This window comes from Gopherus evgoodei, chromosome 6, assembly GCF_007399415.2.
Source record: "Gopherus evgoodei ecotype Sinaloan lineage chromosome 6, rGopEvg1_v1.p, whole genome shotgun sequence".
NCBI lineage: Eukaryota > Metazoa > Chordata > Testudines > Testudinidae > Gopherus > Gopherus evgoodei.
Genome location: NC_044327.1, coordinates 121625847 through 121647892, shown reverse-complemented (window position 1 = coordinate 121647892; position 22046 = coordinate 121625847). Strand labels below are relative to the sequence as shown.

At 43.2% G+C, this 22046-nt stretch overlaps 1 protein-coding gene across 4 annotated transcripts in view; it reads right to left on the bottom strand.

Annotated features, from left to right (window-relative positions):
• Positions 1–22046, bottom strand: part of DYM (dymeclin) — a 349716-nt gene that overhangs the window by 3402 nt on the left and 324268 nt on the right. The window lies entirely within an intron of this gene.

Genomic DNA, 22046 nt, shown 5'->3' with positions numbered 1-22046 from the left:
GGGCTGCTGTGAGGCTTAATTAAATTGTTTGTAAAGCCATTTGAGGCCTACAGCTGAAATGCATTAAACATGTATTCCATTCTATAATCTAAGTTCTCATACTATTCCCATCTGAGTGCCTTATTACCGTGTTATCCTTACACATCGATAACTCCTCCTCCCCCAGATTACTGGCCAAACTGTATCATTTCCACAATTAGAGAGACAAGATAGGTGAGGTAATATCTGTTATTGGACTAACTTCTGCTGGTGAGAGAAAGCTTTTGAGGCATACTCAGGTCTTCTTCAGGTCTGGGACAGGTACTCAGGGTCACAGTAAATGCAAGGTGGAACAGATCATTTAGCGTAAGTAGTTAGGACATATTGTAAGGGACCATTCAAGGCAGAGTGATGCTTTGACTACCTTTCCTAGACTTGAAGACGACCTGTGTGTGGCTTGAAAGCTTGTTTCTCTCACCAACAGAAGTTGATCCACTAAAAGATACACCTCTACCCCGATATAACGCTGTCCTCGGGAGCCAAAAAATCTTACCGTGTTATAGGTGAAACTGCGTTATATTGAACTTGTTTTGATCCACCGGAGTGCACAGCCCTGCCCCCCCGGAGCACTACTTTACCACGTTATATCCGAATTCATGTTATATTGGGTCGTGTGTTATATCAAGGTAGAGGTGTATTATCTCACCCACCTTGTCTCTCTAATATCCTGGGACCAACATAGTTACAACTACACTGCATGCAATCATTTCCACAATGTCTGGGGCTCTGCTGTACCATCTGTGGGTAAAACACTTTCCAGAATTAACATAGCATGGATGTGCCATGCAGCCTGTCCTCAGTTAGTCTGTGTCCACAGTCTCCAGTCTCTTTTCTCTCCTATAGTGTAATGTACAGCACAGGAAGTCAGCCCACCCAAAAGCCAGCATATACAGTTCCTAACAAGGCAGCTATTAGCAGACTATCAATAGGCATCGGTGTTTTGTTTTTTTTTTGGAAGAGCCGACCCTATTTTTATATTGTGCAATTCATTCATTTTATCTGCTTCTAAATGTTGCTTGTGTCAACAGCCTTGCAAGGATGCAGATAAAAGCCACATTACTGTAATCATTGGGGTAATATAAAACAGGGCCCATTTCATTATTTATAAGGATGTGGCTAAGGCTAAGAATAAACTGCCATGGTGCAACACGATTAGAACAAGTATGGCAATGGCTTAGAAGCTTCTTTGCTCATTAATAATGAAGGGAACCTTATCACCTTTCTCTAGCTCAGACTGTCAGTGCTTCCTCGTGTTGGTCCAACAGTCTCTTCCCACCGGAATTTCTCTCTACTGAATGGAGTTCTCTTGGTCACTTGGCTTTCAGGGTTATTTACATGTATTCATCTTGTTTATTTGTGCTCTAGGGAGCAACAAAAACATGGAAATCATGATTTCAGATATTTCCCTGTGTTGTCATATAGTAAATGTCATATAGTAGTTTGATGCAAGCAGTGCCATCCTATACTGTGATCCCAACAAGCCACAAATTAGTCCGGACTTTGGCTTGAAGCGTGTTGTATTAGGAACATTTTGTAGATGGACAGAAAAGTGAACAGCCCTCCCAGAGCTCCACTCAGAGCCATACCCTTGGGCTTGTATAATGTGTCAGGTTTAGTATATTCAAAGCAATGCCAATCCCACCTCGCTGTGTGCTGCACTTTGTCAGAATGTGCTGACACCCTCTTCGAGACTGGCACACTATGGCTCTGCTCTCAGTGGGATCAGGATGGAGAGAGCTACAATCCTAAACACTGTTCAGTTCTGATCTTAGTATAGATAAGGCCTAAGATACAGTATCTTCGGTACTTATATGGTCCCCAATATGGAGTACTCGAGTGCCCCACAGTCTCTGGCATAGTTTTCTCCCCAATACCCCTGTTAGCTGGACAGTATTATCCCCATTTTGCAGATGGGGAATCGAGCCACAGAGAGACTAAGGCCTGGTCTACACTACATGGTTAGGTCAACACAAGGCAGCTTACATCAACCTAGCAGTGAATGTTTCTACACTTAAATTTAACTCACACCGATGTAAGTGCCCTGCTGGACCAACTTAATAACACCACTTCCTCGAGCGTGTAGAGTCAGGGTTGATGTAATTAGGTTGATGGAGCGTCAGGGTAGACACTGTGTTACATATGTTGACTATTACTGGCCTGCAGGAGCTGTCCTGTAATGTCCCATGCTGACCGCTCTGGTATTGTTGTGAACTCCGTGGCCCAGGGGTCAGGTATACAGGAAGCTGCCCCTCCTCTTTAAAACTCTGTGCATTTTTGGAACTCCTTTTCCTGGTTGTCCAGCTTGGCAAGCACACCTAGCAGCTCTCTCTACTGTTCAGTGCAACCACCCAGCTGATCATGCCGGCTACATGCTCCAGATGTGCTGCTGCCTGGAGTAGACAAGATGTATTGCATCTCCTATGCCTCTGGGGAGAAGAGGCTGTGCAGGCACAGCTCTGATTTGGCCATAGAATGGTGGATATCTATGAGCAGATTGCTTGGAGGATGCAGGAGAAGGGCTACAACAGGGACCAGCAGCAGGGCCCTGTGAAAGCCAAAGAGCTGTGGCAGATGTACCAGGCGGCCACGGAGGCCAATAACTCATCTGGTGAGGAGCCACAGACCTGCCACCTTTGCAAAGAGCTGCATGCCATCCTTGGTGGAGACCGCACCACCACTGCAAAGTGCCATGAGTCTCACGCCCCCTGCTGCAAACAGCAATGAGAAGAGGTGGAAGAGGAGGAGGGGCTTGGGAGACAAGACCAGGAAATCCAGCTGCACAATGAGCCAGGACATGTTTTTGAGCCCACTGCAGTCCAGCCAGGCCCAGCAGTTGAGCATAGGTAAACCTGATGTAGGGAAAGGAACCTCTGGTAAGTATGCATTTTGCTTTGAAATTACAGAGATGGAACCCACGAAGCAGCTGAACACATCTGCTGATTTGCCCTTTTTTACTTGTGGTAGAAGAGGCAGTGAAACAACCAAGAGAGGTGGCGGTGCGATCTGCTTTTCATTCCCCTCTAGAGTTAGGCAGAGGGAGCCGCATGGAGCAGTTAGTTTATGTGCACTGGAATGTTCCGTGAATCCTCCATAGAGATCTCGAGGAAACTTTCATGGAGGTACTCTGCAATCCTCTGCCGAAGGTCTCTGGGAAGAGCTGCTTTGTTTCTTCCTCTGTGATGGATGTTGTAGGAGCACCAGTGATCTGTATGCTATGTATAACCTGCATGCTCAAAAGGTCTGTTACACTCCCCCCCACCCCCTTGTCTCCTCTCCCTCTCTGAATACCTGTGAAGTGGCTTTCTCCTTCCCCCTCCCTCCTGGAATGCCTGTGGGATGAATGGGCTGGTTGAACAGCTGGAAGATCAGAGGAGCTCCCCCGTAGACAAGGTGTCTGGGACTCTAATTAGGCAGCACTCACACACCCAATGCATGGACACTGTGTGAGGTGGGATGTGACCAACCAGAGGCAGCCAAGTCATGTCTAGTCGCAGGCCACGAGGAGCAGGTCCTTAAAAGGGGAAGGGGCCATGTGCTCAGGAGTGCACTCACAAGCTTGTACCTCCTGTGAAGGCCCTTCGCCTGGACCAGCTGGCCAGTGGCTTGCTGCGTTGCATTCCTTTGTACCTCGGGAAGACTTACTCCTATCGCTGTGCTATGGGACACTTACCTTGAAGGATCCTGACATCTCTAGTGCCATGCCTGTCCTGGGAGTGTGAGTATGCGAGTGTGAATGTAACCCCCTCCCCTTGAGCTTAGCTATCAATATAATATAACATGCTGCTCTCTGCCAAACTCTGGTGGGTCATTAGTAATCCCTAAGCTTACTTGCTGGCCCAATTTCAGGTAACACTTTCCCATGTCACTCAGCAGTTACTCCAGCAGGCACTACTGCAGTACACAGGAAAGCAGCATATGGGCCCAGGTGGCATCGGGACACAAGCAGCCTGTTATCAGGAGCGAGATATCATCTAACATCACCATGGCCTGTGGAAAACGGTGCCAGTTTTCAGTTCCACTGCCCTATACAAATATATTCATGCCTGTGAGCAAGTCTTCCATTTCCGCACCCCCACCCTCTCACCATGACTGGTGCTATGACTGGCTCTGTGATGTATCACTCCCAAAGAGAAGCAAGACTAGTACTCATAATTTGTGGGGCTCAAGGGAGTGAGTTCAGTATCCTAAGTTTCGATTTCCTCCTGATAATGGTACCTCTGCATGTTGTATCTGCAGCCGCTGCCACTGGGGCCTTCTGGTCTCTCTCTCCACATCCATGGAACGCCAGAGTCAGATAAGGAGGAGAAAGAAGAGGACTTGGGATGACATGTTCCAGGAGATCCTGAAAGCCAGTGCTGCATCAGAGAATTAGACTAGGCCCTGGAAGATCACTCATTCAGATAGGATGGAGGAGGATAGAGTGGAGAGGAGAAAGATACTGGAAAAAGAGAGGGACATGCAGTAGGAGATGACTGCACTTCTCAGCCAACAAATTGAGATGCTGCAGACTCTGGTAGAGCGATAGGTTCAACAGTCCCATGCTTGCTTCCCTCTGCAGGACCTCTATATCAGGATCTCCCTATGCTTCCCCCCTGCCCAAACGTTCCATGTGGTAGCAGAAGTTCATGCATTACCCTTACCACTCCACCGCGGGGGACATTTCACATATACTTACCTGTGAAAGCCACAGTTAGTGTATGTGTACCTGAAATGGAAATGTGTGTTCCTTCCCATTTATAAGTTATGTTTCATTAATTTATTAAGTTTAAAAAAACATTTAAATCAGGTTACAGAATAAAATTTTATTACAGAATAAAGTTTTATTTTTTGGAACAAAATTCATTTTTACTAGTTCACAACATATGCTGCCTGGTGCTGAGCAGGTCTGACACCCATCAATTTCCGGTTACTTCATTTTGTAACAGCACCCATAACATCATTCACACACAACATTAATAGTGCATTAACAATGTTATACAGCACTAAAAGATTCATACCTAGCTGCAAAGGAGCAAGGCCAGGTATAGCATACTATAGCAACACACACTACTCTGGCTCACTGTTAAAATGGTCTTTCAAAGCCTCCCTGAGCCTTATAGCTCCTTGCTGAATACTTCTAATAATTCAAATTCAGATAGACAGCTGCTCCACCTCCATCCCGGTAGAAACTTTTCCTCTTTGCTTCACAGATATTATGCAGGACACAGCAGGTAGTTATAACCACTGGGATATTTTTTTTCAGTGAGGTCCAGTCTTGTAGTAAACAATGCCAGCGACTCCTCAAATGACCAAAGGCACATTCAACTGTCATTCTGCACCTGCTGAGCCAGGAGTTGAAGGGCTCCTTGGTGCTGTCAAGGTGGCCAGCGTATGGCTTATGAACCATGGGAGCTAGGGGTAGGCTGGATCTCCCAGGGTGACTATTAGCATTTCAACATCCTCAGTGGTAATCTGCTGGTCAGGAAAGAAAGTCCTTGCTTGCAGCTTTCTGAACAGTCTTGAGCTCTTAAAGATGCGTGTGTAAATCACCCTTCCTGACCAGCCCACATTGATGTCAGTAAAGCATTCCCGCTGATCCACGGCTGTTTCTGTTGATGTACTCTGTGACAAAGTGTCTGGTGCTAAAATAGGGATATGAATGCCATCTATCGCCTCATTGCAGTTCGGTAAGCCCTTTGCTGCAAATCCCTCCACTATGTCCTCCACGCTGCTGCGAGTCTCAGTCCTGCATAGCAGGAGGCAATTAAAGGCCCTGCACACTTGCATGATAATGGCCTCTGCAATGGATTTCCTGACTCCAAATTGAATCCCAGCTGACCGGTAGCAACCTGGTATTGCAAGTTTCCACAGTGTAATCGTCACTTGCTTCTCAACTGTCACTAAAGCTCTCATTTTGGTGTTCCTGTGCTGGAGTGAGTCTGGCACACAGTCCAGGAATGTGTCTTGTGTATCCGAAAGTTCTGCAGCCACTGATTGTCATCCCAAACTTGCATGATATTGCTATCCCACCAGTCAGTGCTTGTTTCTCAGACCCAGAACCAGTACTCCACCATCTCCAGCTGCTCTGTGAGGGCCATCAACAATCTTGAATTGTTTCTTTCTATGTCCCCCAGCAATCTAGCCTCCAAGGAATTGTCATGTTTCCTACAGCACCTCTTGCAGCTCTGCAAATACTGCAGGATCAGGCACCTTGTGCTTGTGACGCCCATGACAATAGTCCAGAGCCGTGCAGGCTCTATGCTTCTGTCACAGATGGCAGACAGTGAGAAGGGACACGCAGTTTTGCAGGGATTTTGAAAAGAGGTGCGAAATATTACGGGACTTAGCTGAAATTATGGGATGGAGAATACTACCTTATGTAAAGTTGACCTCACACTCCCAGTCACCCCGAGTGACCTGTTTCGATCCCTTGAGGCATTGCAAGAACTTCCCAAAACACTCTGAGCTGGATGGTGGCGAGTTGCACAGTGGGCTACTTCCCCACGGTACTCTGTACTCTGTGTTGATACAATTGCTCCTGGTGGACGCACACTGCTGAAACAAGGTGCGTAGTGCGTACACACACAAGCAATATAAAAACTGCGATGGCTGTAAGCCAACGTAACAAATGTTGACAAAATTTTGTAGTGTAGACATGGCCTATGTGACTTGCTCACTCAGGAAATCTGTGGCAGAGCAGCTTCCTCCTCAAATCCCTCCCACAGCCTCAGGCCAATCTCATTCCCTCCACCTCCTCTCCCCAACAATCTCCTCTTAAATCTCCCCAATCTCTTCTACTCCTCCCAGTCTGTTCAGTCCAAATCTTTTCATCTCTCATCCTCGTCTCTCTCCTCTCCTTCCTGTTTCCTCCACTTATTATCCACTTTCTACTTTGTCCAATGCCATCACTAGGCCCCAGAAATCTCTCCTCCTTACTACATCCTTTCAGTCTGTGCTAACCCAAAATTTTCTTCTTCCTTCAGCTAAGCATTCCAGACTTCTTCTTCCCAGTGTTTCTTTTCCCACTTCACTCTCCCCTTCCTCAATTCCAAATGCTCTGTCTTTCATCCATCATCCCCAACCCACGTTCTGCTTGCTTACAACCTCTGCTGTGCCTATTTTCATGTCTTCCCATAGATATCCCCCCATGAGCTTTCTTGGTGAACTTCACATTGACCTGGCATCTGCCTCACATCCCCTCTTCATCCTCCCTTGATGCTCCCCAAGGTTTCCTTTCAACTACTGGCATCCCCCATTCCTCTTCTTTACTACAGTCTTCCTGGCACTTCTCTTTTCCTTTCTACCCTCAGGATTCCTGGGAATTCCTTCACTCTCAGTTGGTATCCCCAATTTTCATGCCATCCTCAGTTCCCTGAAGTGTTACCCCTTCCCCACCCACTCCCAAAACCTACTGGCCTCCTCCATGTCCTACTACCCCCTTAATCTCTTGCCCATTAGCACCCCTCACTTTTTTACCAATCCCGTGTTGCCTTCCCTCTTGACATCCAAATTCTCAAGTCTTCCTCATCTACTTTATCCCTGGCATCCTGTGTCTCAAGGATTCTTCTGGTATGTTGATCTCTCATCCTAAGGATTACCTTCCTCCAAATTTCCATCCTGCTGATTCTCTCCACTCCCCCTAATTATTTCTTGATTTTGTGGGCAGTGTAGACAAGGCCAAATCATGTTCAGTTTTGCATCAGCTAACTCAATGCTTAAAACTCATATTTAAAGCATGATTAAATTTCCTAATATAGACAACTCCTTAAATGGCTGCCATCTGCCATGCCAGAGATGGTTGGGCTTCAGTGTTGAGTATGTATGTTATTAAAGTGGTTTGGGAGCCTTTGGAATGAAAGGATAAGAACAGAAAATATTATAAATGCTTCTACTGAGGTAAACAAAACTATATCAATATTCCCCCCCCTCCCCAAGTCATGGCTTAAGATATATCAACAGCAATGCCTGAGATGTTCAGCTTTCCCTGTACCACTTTCTTTCAGTTGAAAGGAAAGTGTAGAATATTCCTGATTGTGTTAAATTTTTCTGCCAATAGCTGTCTTGTGTTGATCTTCTCATCAAGACTTTCTTCAAACTGATCAGTGCTGTCATCAACTGTGACTACTATAGCAATTAAATAACCCATTTAAGGATTAGAATTATAACCCATTGCAATCACATTTGTCTCATTGTCATGCTGAACTTTTTTCTTGAAAACTTTTCAGGTTTGGCTTGAAAATTTAGATGTCAATGATGAGATTTTTAGATATCTATGTTTTTTGTCAGTGTCTCTATGGTTTGTAGTTACGGCATGCAATTTTCATTATGTCTTCATAAAATGAGTATAAGTAATGACAGCTGTAACCAAACTTTGATTAAATACCTAAGCAGTGGACACTGGATGGCTCACTGGGTTGATGATGAGATATGAAGCTTTTCACTTCTAGCTCACTAATTCAAATCCGGCCTCCGTAAGGGAAGTATAATTATCCATGGCTGTTTAGTGGACTGCGTCAAACTAATTGGTGGCCTAATGTGAAAAGGTATCCACATCATGCACAGAAAGCTATCATAACTGACACTCTTTCTGGCAGTTTCAACAAAGAGGCCAAGAACTGAACATGTGTGGAGACTGAGCCATCTTGTTCCTAATGGAGGCCCCCTCCAGTTCAATCCTGAGGCATGCTGGAGGGCCAGGGTGGGGACTGTCCATGTTGTCCTAGTTCTGTGGATAACAAAGGTCTCCAATCTCCAGATTTACCATTCTAGCATCTTTTTATATTTATATTTAAGAAAGAAAAATAATCCTGTATTGCTCCATTTAAAAAAGTCGGGGTTGTTTATCGAACATTTATGGTAAATATTAAGGTAAAGCCTTCTCTTACACGAGCTGCTCCTGACTCACTAGATTGATTTAAGAACAGTTTAAAATGACAGCAGGGATTAAGTATCCCCTAAAAGGTCAGACAGTTGATATAAATGTTTAACAATTTTGACATACTGTAGTTCAAAGTACAGTCTGCAACCGTGTGCAATTTATTTTTACACGTACTACTTCCAAACGGATGAACTGGATCCTTTGACAAGTGGAGTATAGGTCTGAGAGACAGTACTAAACCAGCATTCCAGGAAAGCTGTAAAACTACCTCATGTCACAAGTGAGAACACTCACGAGAAAAACAAATTCACTAACATAACGACAGACACACAGAGAGCTTTGTACGATAGTCAGCAAAATTCCACATACTGCTATTCAGACTATCTGGGAAACTATTTTCTTCTATGTTCTGTTTAATTTGACTGAATACCGGAAAAACAAACATGGAAGCCAAGATTTTTAAAAAATGGCTGTTGATTCTGCATGGTTCAATTTCTGGATACTCAAGATGAATTACTTCAAAGTGTCCTGATTTTCAGAGGGTGGATGCTTGGTGCTTTCTGAAAATCTGGTGCTGAGACTAGGACACTTCAGTTTTTGCACCCAAAAATGGATGCATCCAAAATCACTAATAACTTTTGAAAATCTCGTCCAGGGACAAACTAGTACCTAGTTCTTTCTCCTGAGCTCTATTCACTTGTGCTTTTTCTCAGCTGGCTAACAGCTACACCCTTCGACTAAGAGAAAGCCTGTAGAACACACAACAATTATTATTCACCTTCCCCTTTGCTATCAGTCTTTGAACTTGCTGTCCTGCCCTAAATAAGTCTGTGCATTCTGTGCATTTGTAGGTAGCCACTACCACATTAAGCAAAGACAATCCAATAAACCCAAGCTAGTTTAAAACAGAAACAATCCTAAAGACATTCAGTTGCTTTGAATTTTAAAGGTCAATGCTAGGATTTCAACTGCAGCCTTCAATGCAGACAGCAAGTTTATCAGCTCAGATGAATCAACCTACCACTGGTTGGAGCAGCGGTATAACTAGACAGACCAGGAGCTACAGACTGTCTGAGCTATCATACGACTCGATGAAAAACCACAGGAAATCCAAATGAACAGATGTAGAAATAAACTGCAATAACTTTGCTACCACAAAAGTTCAACGAGATTTTTCTCCTGCATCTAAAAATGAGAAAGACAGCATCACGAGTAGCTGACTTCCCCGGCATTGCTCCAGAGGGGCTAATGCCATTTAAAATTCAATACCTCCTCAAGAAGCAAAGAATCCTGTGGCACCTTATAGACTAACAGACGTTTTGGAGCATGAGCTTTCGTGGGTGAATACCCACTTCCTCAGATGCATGAAATCATGCATCTGAGGAAGTGGGTATTCACCCACGAAAGCTCATGCTCCAAAACGTCTGTTAGTCTATAAGGTGCCACAGGATTCTTTGCTGCTTTTACAGATCCAGACTAACACGGCTACCCTCTGATACTTAATACCTCCTCAGTACATTTAAAAAAAAAGAAGTTATGATTTAGGACTCAATGTCAGGCCAGTGGATGATCTCCATTTAGAAACAAAACATAAAGGCAATGGCAGATGGAACTGGTCTAAGACTGAGTAGATTGGTATAAGTGGTCTCATGGTAGCCTACATATTGCTTTGGATGAAAAGCTGGCCCAGTCAAATGGACTGGGGCAGTAACAGAGGAAAGGCAGAGTATCAAAGTATGGGTTACTTACATGACATTGGAGACACTTCCGTTTCTCAAATATTGTATCTGTATATCGTTTCTAGAGAGAAACTGCAAGAGATGCAGGCTCCTAAGTCATTTAGGTGCTTTTGAAAACATTAACCTAAGTCCCATTTTAAAAAGAGACTTAGGCACTTAGCAGCCAAACTCCGGTTGACTTTCAGGGAAATTGAAACTCTTAAATCAGTTTGAATATGGGACATAGGTGCTTTTGAAAATTGTACCCTTAGTTTCATTTAGCAGCCCTGTGGCATATTGTCAAATTACGGGCTTGATATTGGTTCTGCTAATAGGAGTGCTGAGTGGGGAGCAGCTGTGTGATCAGACTCTGCATTAGCAATTCATCAAAACTAGCAAAAAGAATTAGCTAAAGATTCAGCATGATAGTGAAGCCTTACTGCTAATGTTACATGCATCACAATGAAAATGTATCCTTACATGGCTAATTAATGTACTGGAATGAAATAGAGGCTTATCTGTTCTTATAACATATCAGTTCCCCACAAATATGCCAATATACAAGGTGTTAAAGATTTCATCTGTACAAGACCACCAGCTAAACAGCTCAGAAAAACCTAAGAGGTCTTTTCCAGGGCTTTATCCCAACAGTCTCAATTTGTGCCAAACTAATAGCTGACCAATCAAAGTGATGCAACAGCTGTACTTTGTACCCATTCCCTGAGATGTAAAAGATGACTATGTGCTTAGGAGGTGTCTGGTTTTCCATAATTTCTGGAAGGACATTTCTCATCTGCAGTTTTAGGATACCAGATTATATCCCTGAAAATGGTACTTCAGTTCTTTCTGGGGAGGCCATCGTGTTCCTCTCTCTTTGGTTCCACTAGCAATATTTGCATCATTTCTCTTTTTGCTGCTGACAGAGAGTCTATCTGACGTGGTTCAGTTAAGTGTCTGTGTGGTGTGCACCACATCTGCCTCAGAATATTTTTTTCAGATTTACAGAATAGATACCAACTATGAAAAACGCGTGTTGCGAGAGACAGAGGAAGCCACAGGAAATGTACTAGGCAAAGCAAGATTTGTAGATTTTATGCAAGGATCTCTGTGTGTGGGCTGGGTGAGGATGATCACGGAGGGAGGGAAGCTGCAAGTGGGAAGTCTGTCTAGAGAATGAGGAACAAAGGGAAACCGAAGAGTGAAAAAAAGGGAAGGCTTGGAAAACGTCTGCCTGGGTTAAATATTTTATAGACACCTCTACTCAGATAGAACGCTGTCCTCAGGAGCCAAAAAATCTTACTGCCTTATAGGTGGAACCGTGTTATATCGAACTTGCTTTGATCCGCCGGAGTGCACAGCACTGCCCCCCGGAGCGCTGCTTTACCGTGCTATATCTGAATTTGTGTCATATCGGGGTAGAGATGTAGTTTGAACAATAGCATGGACTGTACAGAAAATCAGTTTGGGAAAATGGTATTTTTGTGGGGTAAGTCAATTGTCCAGGTAACCCATGCTCATCTTAAGTGAAGTAACTGTAATTATGCCACATATTTACTGTTAGCTCTAATAAAACATGTAAGTTTACATAGCCCTTTACAAATCCAGGTACAACACTCCCTGCCCTGTAGAATTTACAATCTGAAGAGACAAAATGTTTCAATAAGTTTAGGTCACTGATAGTATCCTTCCTGAAGCCACACAGGAATGGACCAAATGATGAATGATTGCTTGGCCAACTGTTCAGCTAAGTCATGGGTGAGTAAACTTTTTGGCCTCAGGGGCACATCAGGTTCCTAAACTGTATGGCGGGCCGGGTAGGGAAGACTGTGCCTCCCCAAACAGCCTGGCCCCTACCCCGTATCCGCCCCCTCCCACTTCCTGCCCCCTGACTACCCCCCTCAGAACCTCGAACCCCCGCCTGCTCCCTGTCCCCTGACCTCCCCCTCCTGGGAACCCTGCCCCAACTGTCCCCTGGGGACCCCACCACCTATCCAATTCCCCTTGCTCCCTGTCCTGACTGCCCCAACCCCTATCCACACCCCCACCCTCTGACAGGCCCCCCGGGACTCCCACGCCTATCCAACTGCTCCCTGTCCCCTGACCCTCTGCCCCATCCAACCGCCCCCTGTCCCTGCCTGCCCCCTGGGACTCCCTGCCCCTTTCCAACCCTCCCGCTCCCCGCCCCCATACCATGCTGCTCAGAGCAGCATGTCTGGCAGCCATGCTGCCCAGCCGGAGAGAGTCACGCCACCGCGCTGCCCAGTAGGAGCTCGCAGCCCTGCTGCCCAGAGTACTGGCGGCATGGTGAGTTGAGGCAGTGGGGGAAGGGAGACTGCAGGGGAGGGGCCAGGGGCTAGCCTCCCCAGCATGGAGCTCAAGGGCCAGGCAGGGCAGTCCCGTTGGCTGGATGTGGCCCGCGGGCCATAGTTTGCCCACCTCTGAGCTAAGTGTTGAAGAAGCAGGTACAGTAGGAATAAGGGTGACATGTTATAAGACGATAAGCCTGAAAGAGGTGTAAATACCCGAAGAATGGAAATCAGTAGATTGTAAAAGAAGAACCACAGCCACAAAGAGAAGAAAAATATTGTCAGCCATTGCAAGATCTGTTTGGGTCCATAACAGGTTTTCCTGAAGATACATGTGTAGTCTTTATCTTGTAATGAGGAGAATACAGTGGTGGTGCTGCTGCAGATGATAATGAATAACTTCATGACAGCATAAAGTGCTGAGGAAAGTTTTCACGACTGAAACCCTGGGAAATAAGTCAGGGGATTTTTTAAACCCACTTGAATAAACAAACAAGCAAACCACTGAAAAAATTATATAAAATGGTTCCAGCTTCTGACTCTGCTGCAGCATTTGTGATACCAATAACTGTTAGACTACTCAGACAGATAAGTAAAATCCTTTGGATGTTTCTGAATTTGGGAAATTAAAAACTGAAAAACAGAATAATCCCTAGACCTGTTTCTCTCTAGCATTAAAATAGATCACTGCAAACCGCAGAAATGGAGATGAGCCTATTGGACTAACAGAGATAACCTTTATTGACATGAAATGGATGTATATTGTTTCCTAACTAGGGATTTGCAGAGAACACATATTTCGTAATGAGCAAATGCTATTTTTGTCAGTGTAAAAGAAAAGGTAAATGAGTTTACAGCTCAAACTTCTTGCTCTTCATTCAGAACTCATACAGCTGTAGAATGCTGGGTAAAGCTTTTCACAACAATGAAAAAGCAGTGTGTTTGGAGAAACTATTCTGATTATAAATTTGAACTGTTTATATCACATAAGCAACTATAGATTTACTGTCAAATATACAGACAAGTTGTTGATATTTGTAACTTGATCAAATGTACAAAAATATGGCTCCTGGTTTACAAACTCTGCAAATCTTATTCAGGCACAACCCACACTAAAGTCAGGAAGAGCTGTGCCTGTATAAGACTATAGAATCAGGCCTTCAGACTTGCCTGTTCTTCCGTCGACACAGCTACTGCATCTCAGACTTGTAGACTTTAAGGTCAGAAGGGACCATCACGATAATCTAGCCTGACCTCCTGCACATTGCGGGCCACAGAACCTTATTCACCCACTTCTGTAATAGACCCCTAACCTGTGGCTGAGTTACTAAAGTCCTCAAATCACGATTTAAACTCTTCAAGTTACAGAGACTACACCATTTACACTAGTTTAAACCTGCAAGTGATGTGAGTGGATTAACTATGCCGAGGGGAGAAGCTCTCCTGTTGGCACAGTAGTGTCTTCATCTGCTGCAGTGTTTTAAGTGTAGACCTGCTCCAAGAGTGAAACCCTGCCCCTATTGAAGTTACTAAGGCCAGGATTTCACCTTAAGGAACTCCCATCTGTCAAGTGTTTTAACGTCTTCTAGTTACATTTTAAATGAATTCCATGCAGTTTACTTTATAACCAGAGGACCTGTGTGTTCTGCAGAATACACAGGAAGCAGAGTCCTTTCATAACTTTATTGTTCTGAGTACAAATGTGTTTTAAGACCAGCCCTGATCAAGGTGTAGGGATTAAAATGGAAGCTAAACAACATAATACAGGCTAGAAATACTGTGTTTTTACATGGTTCAAAATTAATCTTGTATCTTTAAAAAAAAAAAAGAAAGTGATTTCTAAGTCTTTCATCTCTGGCTTTTGTAAACGGATCATGTTTAAAACCTGCTCCCTTTCAAATATGCTACATCTAAACTCAAAAAATAGAAATTGACTTAAGGAAATCATGAATCCCAAGTGCACAAAGCAGGCCGGGTAAAGAGGGGAAAAACCCCTCAAAGGTCTAGACTTGGAATACCAACGGGATTTGTTCTCAATCCAAATTGCAACTAGATCATAATGCCAGAGATAGGAAATTGAAAAAATTACTTTGTGTAACCCACACACCTCCTGGGCGTGGTGTTCTGCTCCATCTAGTGGCACAGAGACCACTGAGAGAGATAAAATGAGTCTGCTCTACAGCCTTAGCTACCAGGCATATAGCTTTCAGCACATGTGGTAGAGGCTCATGCAGTAAGCTCCAGAGGTCCCTGGTTCAATCCCACCCCTCAATGACCGGGGTCTGTTGGTGTTACACATGGGTTTACATAAAGTGGGATTGGGGTTCCTGAGCACAGTGGATCAACACTTATTAGTAGCACAGGCGTTTCTGTAACTGTAGTTCAGTGCCCTGGACAAAGCTAAGAGTGCCCTCAGTCCATAGTTTCACATGTGCAGTGCTAGCATTTATACAATGGGCAAATACAAAACAAAAGGAATATTGGACAGTTCAGGATTTGCCAGAGGTTTCCAGGGTTTTACACAGTGTGTGCTTCTGTGCTTATAGAGGTATATTTCTGCTTGGTTTCAGAAGGAGCACATTTACAGAGGAGCATGTCAGAGATAACAAGATTGGCTTTGAATCCAAGAACTTACCTATATAACGCAGGGCAAAAATCTTCTTTTGACTCCTCACACAGTAGATTCTCTATTGTGTATTCTGTGTTTGGAGCTTGCACTGACATTGAGAATTTGACTTGGCGAATGAGTGCAGAATACACAACACAGATTTGCACATTAAGGGGCTTCCTTGGGATTCAAGATTCCTGGTTTCAATTCCTAGTTTCACAGCAAACTTCCTCCGTAACCTTGGGGAAGTTACTTAGCGTGTGTCTGTCTCAGTTCCAATCTGTAATATGGAGACAAGAGGACTTTCCTACCTCCGACGAGTGTTGTGAGGATAACTGCATTAAAGATTATGAGGCACTTAGATACAGTATGATGATGGGAGCCATATAAATACTTTAGACAGACAAAGTGCAATGCTAACATGAACAAATGTCCAATATAACAGATGAAAAAAATGGGCTGGGACCATACTGCAACACTGATACCACATTCAATCCTAAGGGACTTGAGCATCGAGTGTAAATGAGCATCGAGGTAGATTTTTAACACAATTTTATGGCTATTAAAGCAAGTGAACATCAATAAAGGGACTGGTGCTCGCTTTCTCAGGGGAGTTGCATCCAGCACAAACTAATTATCTATTAGTACATAGGAAGAAAAAGTCAGTCCAGTCCAAGCCTTGTACAACAACATGAACTTTGATGTTCAAATTATGACAGTTTATAAACAGGTAAATGCTCTTTGAAGGTTGCAACTGATACCACAAAGGAAAGGGTTAAACAACTCCTGTGAGAGTGCTTTCACTTTGTCCCAAGCTTAATGTTTTAATCTTTGCATGGTTACTACCACTGCGCTCAGTTTCTGGGTCTGTCCTTCTAATTGCTGGGTGTTAGAACATAGCACCCTTGGGTTTTTTGGGAAATGAGCACTGCACTGCAGTAGTCTCTCTTGCTGAGCTAGGAATGGCCACAATGGACTGTGATGGAAGTACCATCCAATTAAACCCTGTCTAGACTACAAATACAGCCATGTTTTGGCAATGAGCGCATGAAACTCATCTGGCCTGGAAACAGAACTGAATCGTGTCTCCACAGCAGCTTTCTACAACACACCCACGTGTCATCTGTTTCTCTGCATCTGCACTTACACCAGCCACACAGTGCATTCTGGAAAAAATCTAGACAGCTATCCTATATGCCTCAGCAGGGGATACTGTTCCTGGAGGATATGTGTACAGAATGGCACCAGCAATATACAGAACTATGCACTCTGGATACCATGGATAAAATTACAGTTATGTCTTCACTCTGTACCTCTCATAAAATATGCAATATTACAAACAATGACAAAGATATTCCAATTGTCTTGTCAGGGACAGTAAGGTGCCAATTATCTTCTCAAAAGTTAATCACATGCTTTTATCTCTTGTTAAGCAGATTTGTTATAAATCTTACCTATGAAAAATTAAACTGCCTAGAAAAAGAATCGCAAAAAGTTTTAAAGGGATCTCTAAATGTAAAACACACACAACAAGGTTCTGAGAGCCAGAAACAGCTGAATAATGAATTCACTCATTGTATTTAGTTATTCATTCCGAGAAGAGGATGTACTGCAATGTCCTGTACATAAATTTTATAGCCATCCACACGTTAATGAAAATATAGGAAATAAACTTCATATAAAGAGAGCTACTGTACTTGTATCTTCAAAGTCACAACAGCAAAGTGATGACGCTTTCACTGCTATTTTGATTTTGAAAGATGAATGGTATAAAAGAGAAGGAATGTTGTTTACTGTGGAACTGTTTTGTGCTAGAGATACCATCTTCTAAACTTGCTCCACCCATGTTAACAGACAAGCCCCGCATCTAGTGCTCCCCCATAACAAGAGTGATGTTTTACTACAAGAGCACAATCAGATAAAAGCTCTCATTACAAGCTGACCTACCCTCCTCTCTCCCCCCCGTTCAGATACTGTAATCCAACAACTGCGCAAATAAAATTCAGACTAGGACTGAACCGGGGAGTTCTGATCAGCAATATAAAATAATCATACTGCTTGTTTATTACATTCCATAGCAACAAAAGAAACAATTAAGCTTCAAGAACATGACGAACATTTTATGTTTAAGCAATAAGCCAGAACAGGGCATGGATTACTGCTCCTGATAGGTGCTTCAGATATGCCAGGAAGTAGGAATGCAAATTCCGATCTGGCTCATTATTAAAGCGTTATTTACAAACAGGACAATTTGGAGCATTATTGTATTTTCAAATTCTTTTTCTGGGTACTGTTATGGTTGCAGAAGTTTTCTCTAGGGAGGAGAAAAGAGAAATGTTTGTTGTACTCCGATTAAATTGTGTCTTTTTTGTTTATCATGAAGAAGAGTCACCAATCACCTGTGAAACCTCTGGTGTTTCTTTCCCCTATTTCTGATTGGTGCCCGTAATGAAACGGAAGTGGTAAAGGGAGTTGGGAGTATAAACTACACTTTAGATCAGTGATTTCCCGACACCTCCCCTGAATTTCCCCAACACCCCCCCAGTTTTGTGAACTAGTTACATGCCAAACCTGGAGGCTGAACTTTGCGACTTTGTCTTCATCCACAACTATTTCACATTTGGGGACAATATATACCTTCAGGTCAGCAGCACTGCTATGGGTACCCGCATGGCCCCACAATATGCCAACATTTTTATGACTGATTTAGAACAACGCTTCCTTAGCTCTCGTCCCCTAATGTCCCTACTCTACACTGATGACATCTTCATCTGGACCCATGGAAAAGACGCCCTTGAGGCATTCCACCATGATTTCAACAACTTTCCTCCCACCATCAACCTCAGCCTAGATCAATCCACACAAGCGATCCATTTCCTTGACACAACTGTGCTGATAAGTGATGGTCACATAAACACCACCCTATACCAGAAACCTACTGACCACTGTACTTACCTACATGCCTCCAGCTTCCATCCAGGACACACTACACAATCCATTGTCTTCAGCCAAGCTCTAAGCTACAACTGCATTTGCTTCAATCCCTCAGACAGAGACAAACACCTATAGGATCTCTATCAAGCATTCTTAAAACTACAATGCCCACCTGCTGAAGTGAAAAAACAGATTGACAGAGCCAGAAGAGTACCCAGAAGTCACCTACTACAAGATAGGCCCAACATAGAAAATAACAGAACGCCACTAGCCCTCAACTAAAACCTCTCCAGAGCATCATCAAAGATCTACAACCTATCCTGAAAGATGATCCCTCACTCTCTCAGATCTTGGGAGATAGACCTGTCCTCGCTTACAGACAGCTCCCCCAACCTGAAGCAAATACTCACCAACAACCACACACCACACAATAAAAACACTAACCCAGGAACCTATCCTTGCAAAAAAGCCCAATGCCAACTCTGTCCACATATCTATTCAAATGACACGATCATAGGACCTAATCACATCAGCCATGACATCAGGGGCTCGTTCACCTGCACATCTACCAATGTGATATATGCCATCATGTGCCAGCAATGCTCCTCTGCCAAGTACACTGGCCAAACCAGACTGTCTCTGCAAAAGAATAAATGGGACGCGAATCAGACATTGAGAATTATAACATTCAAACACCAGTAGGAGAACACTTCAACCTCTCTGGCCATTCCGTAACAGATTTAAAGGTGGCAATTTTGCAACAGAAAAGCTTCAAAAACAAACTCCAACGAGAAACAGCTGAACTTGAATTAATATGCAAACTAGATACAATCGATTTAGGCTTAAATAGAGACTGGGAATGGCTGAGCCATTACACACATTGAATCTATTTCCCCATGTTAAGTATCCTCACACCTTCTTATCAAACTATCTTAAATGAGTCATCTTGATGATCACTACAAAAGTTTTTTTTCTTCTCCTGAGAATAGCTCATCTTAATTAATGAGCCTCTTAGAGCTGGTTGGGCAACTCCCACCTTTTCATGTTCTCTGTATGTGTGTATATATATATCCTCACTATATGTTCCATTCTATGCATCCGATGAAGTGGACTGTAGCCCATGAAAGCTTATGCTCAAATAAATGTGTTAGTTTCTAAGGTGCCACACGTACGCCTGTTCTTTCTGAGGATACAGACTAACACCGCTGCTACTCTGAAACATGCCAATTTAGTGACTGTTTGGAAATTTGAATTGAAATTGAAACATTAGCACACACTTTAAAAGCATATACAGTGTATGATAAAATACACAGATCTGAAAAAGTATAATAGGTTTCAAAAGTATGAACATAGACCAGCTTCCTTATACAGCTGTTTTTTATGACAATGTCAGTGCATTCATTTAAGTGATGTTGGCCAACGTAATAATTTCAAATGATGATTTGTAAGCAAAGTCTAAATGAGCTCTCCCTGACAGCTAGTGATGAGCTGGAGGCTGAGGGGAAAAGCTTTAGGACCAGATTGTATTTACATTCACACCTAATCTACCTAGGTATCCAGCAAACAGAGCTGTGTTGCCCAAGTGATAGATTTTGGCTGGGGTTGGGTTACAAAGCACTTGAATGCAAGGGGTGTGGGGTGGGAAATGAAATGTTGTTCTTATTGTATGAGTAAAGGTCAGTAAAACTGTACTTAGCCTGTGCTGATTGACCTCTATCATATCCCCCCTTAGTCATCTCTTTTCTAAGCTTAAAATTCCCAGTCATTTTAATTTCTCCTCCTGTTTCGTACCCCTGATCATTTCAGTTGCTCATCTCTGTACCTTTTCCATTTCCAATATCTCTGTTTTGGGATGGAGTGACGAGATCTGCACAGTATTCAAGGTGTACACATACCATGGATTTATATAGAGGCACTATGATACTTTCTGTCTTATTATCTATCCCTTTCTTAATGATTCTCAACATTCTGTTTGCTTTTTTGGCTGCCGCTGCACATTGAGTGGATGTTTTCAGAGAACTATCCACAATGATTCCCAAGATCTCTTTCTTGAGTGGTAACAGCTAATTCAGACTCCTTCATTTTGTGTGCATAGTTGAGACTGTTTTCCAATGTGCATTACTTTGCATTTATCAACATTGAATTTCATCTGGCATTTTGTTGCCCAGTCTCCCACTTTTGAGAGATCCCTTTGTAACTCTTCATAGTCTGCCTGGGACTTAACTATCTTGAATAGTTTTGTATCATCTGAAAATTTTGTCACCTCACTGTTTATCCATTTTCCCAGATCATTTATGAATATGTTGAACAGTAATGGTCCCAGTACAAACCCCTCAGGGATACCACTATTTGTCTTTCTCTATTCTGAAAACTGATAATTTATTCCTACCCTTTGTTTCCCATATTTTAACCAGTTACTGATCCATGAGAGGACTTCCCTCTTATCCCATGATGGCTTACTTTTCAAAAGTCAATTTAAATTAAATACATTTAAAAAAAAATTATACATTCTTTAGAAATCTAGGCCTGTTATGTCTAACTTGCATTATCCTTATGTTAAATTTGCATTATCCTAACAAAACATTTACTTTATTCATATGTCTTTTATATATTTCATTGGCCCTGACACCCCCCCTGTAAATTCAAACACCTCCCCCTAATTTCAATTCCTGGGGGAACTACTGCCTTAGGTAACACATTTATGGAGTTTTCTTTTGAAAGTTACCATTTAAACTGCAGCAAGGGAGGTTTACGTTGGACATTAGGAAAAACTTCCTAACTGTCAGGGTGGTTAACCACAGGAATAAACTGCCTAGGGAGGTTGTGGGATCTCCATCATTGGAGATTTTTAAGAGCACGTTAGACAAACATGTTAGATAAACAGTCAGGGATGGTCTAGATAATACGTAGCCATGCCTTGAGTGCAGGGGACTGGATTAGATGATCTCTCGAGGTCCCTTCCAGTCCTATGATTCCATGATTTTTTTTGGAGACTTCACCATTATCCCAGGATTTAGTTATGGAGGCTTCCCGTTTCCCCCACAGAGGCAGGGAATAAAGCAGACATCAAACTCCAGGGACTCAGTAGATGAGCTTCCCAAAAAATAAAAGTCTAGGAGGTTAAAACAGACGTTTACAATTTTTTCTTTTTAGCTGTGTAAAAGCTGTAATGTTCCCAAGTCCTCGAGGGTGGCAAGAGGAGGAGCACAGTGATTCAGTTTGCATAGTTTTCTAGTGACGAGGTCCCAGATGTGCTTTCACTGGAAGTTGGTGTAAAGCTATGACACTATCCATAAGGTTCAATCAGCCAAATGACATTGCTTTGGGCAACTATCCCTGATGTCACTCCATCCAGGTCCCAAACCCCAACTAATCTTGGTTTCACGCACTGAGTGGAGAAATACAATCTCTGTCCCCACCCCACCATGGCAGAGCCAAGTTGAACAAGTTCTCCATTTGTCTTTTTATTGCTGGCTTTTACAGCAGATTTACTTCTGCATCACAGGGCTCCGTGCAACTCACTTTGTAGTTTTACTTTTACATAGTAGTAGCCCACAGAGATGAAGACAGAACTGATATCCTCT